Below are 2,331 nucleotides of genomic sequence, written 5' to 3' on the forward strand. Positions count from 1 at the left end.
AACTCTGCACTAAAGCCATCTGGTCCTGGGCTTTTTTTGGTTGGGAGACTATTAATGACTGCTTCTATTTCTTTAGGGGATATGGGACTGTTTAGATCATTAACTTGATCCTGGTTTAACTTTGGTATCAGGTATCTGTTTAGAAAATTGTCCATTTTATCTACATTTTCCAGTTTTGCTGAGTATAGCCTTTTGTAGAAGGATCTGATGGTGTTTTGGATTTTATCAGGATCTGTTGTTATGTCTCCCTTTTTATTTCTGATTTTGTTAATTAGGATGCTTTCCCTGTGCCCTCTAGTAAGTTTGGCTAAGGGTTTATCTATCTTGTTGATTTTCTCAAAGAACCAGCTCCTGGTTTGGTTGATTCTTTGAATAGTTCTTCTTGTTTCCACTTAGTTGATTTTCCCCCTGAGTTTGATTATTTTCTGCCATCTACTCCTCTTGGGTGAATTTGCTTCCTTTTGTTCTAGAGCTTCTAGGTGTGTTGTCAAGCTGCTAGTGTGTGCTCTCTCCCGTTTCTTTTTGGAGGCACTCAGAGCTATGAGTTTCCCTCTTAGAAATGCTTTCATTGTGTCCCATAAGTTTGGCTATGTTGTGGATTCATTTTCATTAAACTCTAAAAAGTCTTTAATTTCTTTCTTTATTCCTTCCTTGACTAAGGTATCATTGAGAAGAGTGTTGTTCAGTTTCCACGTGAATGTTGGCTTTCTATTATTTATGTTGTTGTTGAAGATCAGCCTCAGTCCATGGTGATCTGATAGGATGCAAGGGACAATTTCAATATTTTTGTATCTGTTGAGGCCTGTTTTGTGACCAATTATGTGGTCAATTTTGGAGAAGGTACCATGAGTTGCTGAGAAGAAGGTATATCCTTTTGTTTTAGGATAAAATGTAGATATCTGTTAAATCCATTTGTTTCATAACTCCTGTTAGTTTCACTGTGTCCCTGTGTAGTTTCTTTCCACGATCTGTCCATTGATGAAAGTGGAGTGTTGAAGTCTCCCACTGTTATTATGTGAGGTACAATGTGTGCTTTGAGCTTTACTAAAGTTTCTTTAATGAATGTGGAGGCCCTTGCATTTTGAGCATAGATATTCAGAATTGATAGTTCCTCTTGGAGGATTTTACCTTTGATGAGTATGAAGTGCTCCTCCTTGTCTTTCTTGATAACTTTGGGTTGGAAGTCGATTTTATCCGATATTAGAATGGCTACTCCAGCTTGTTTCTTCAGACCATTTGCTTGGAAAATTGCTTTCCAGCCTTTCACTCTGAGGTAGTGTCTGTCTTTTTCCCTGAGATGGGTTACCTGTAAGCGGCAAAATGTTGGGTCCTGTTTGTGTAGCCAGTCTGTTAGTCTATGTCTTTTTATTGGGGAATTGAGTCCATTGATATTAAGAGATATTAATGAAAAGTAATTGTTTCTTCCTATTATTTTTGTTGTTAGAGTTGGCATTCAGTTTTTGTGGCTGTCTTCTTTTTGGTTTGATGAAGGATTACTTTCTTCTTTTTTCTAGGGCATGGTTTCCATCCTTATTTTTTTTTTTTCTGTTATTATCCTTTGAAGGGCTGGATTGGTGGAAAGATAATGTGTGAATTTGGTTTTGTCATGGAATACTTTGGTTTCTCCATCTATGGTAATTGAGAGTTTGGCTGGGTATAGTAGCCTGGACTGGCATTTGTGTTCTCTTAGTGTCTGTATAATATCTGTCCAGGATCTTCTGGCTTTCATAGTCTCTGGTGAAAAGTCTGGTATAATTCTAATAGGCCTGCCTTTATATGTTACTTGACCTTTTCCCTTACTGCTTTTAATATTTATCTTTATTTAGTGCATTTGTTGTTCTGATTATTATGTGTCAGGAGGAATTTCTTTTCTGGTTCAGTCTATTTGGAGTTCTGTAGGCTTCTTGTATGTTCATGGGCATCTTTTTCTTTAAGTTTGGGAAGTCTTCTTCTATTATTTTGTTGAAGATATTTGCTGGCCCTTTAAGTTGAAAATCTTCATTCTCATCTACTCCTATTATCCATACGTTTGGTCTTCTCATTGTGTCCTGGATTTCCTGGATGTTTTGAGTTAGGATCTTTTTGCATTTTCTTTGATTGTTGTGCCAATGTTCTCTATGGAATCTTCTGCACCTGAGATTCTCTCTTCCATCTGTTGTATTCTGTTGCTGATGATTGCATCAATGGTTCCAGATTTCTTTCCTAGGTTTTCTATCTCTAGCGTTGCCTCATTTTGGGTTTTCTTTATTGTGTCTACTTTGCTTTTAAGGTCTAGTATGGTTTTGATCATTTCTATCACCTGTTTGGATGTCTTTTCCTGTTTTTCTTTAA

The sequence above is a fragment of the Mus musculus genome, chromosome 6 (genome assembly GCF_000001635.26).
Source record: "Mus musculus strain C57BL/6J chromosome 6, GRCm38.p6 C57BL/6J".
Classification (NCBI taxonomy): Eukaryota; Metazoa; Chordata; class Mammalia; order Rodentia; family Muridae; genus Mus; species Mus musculus.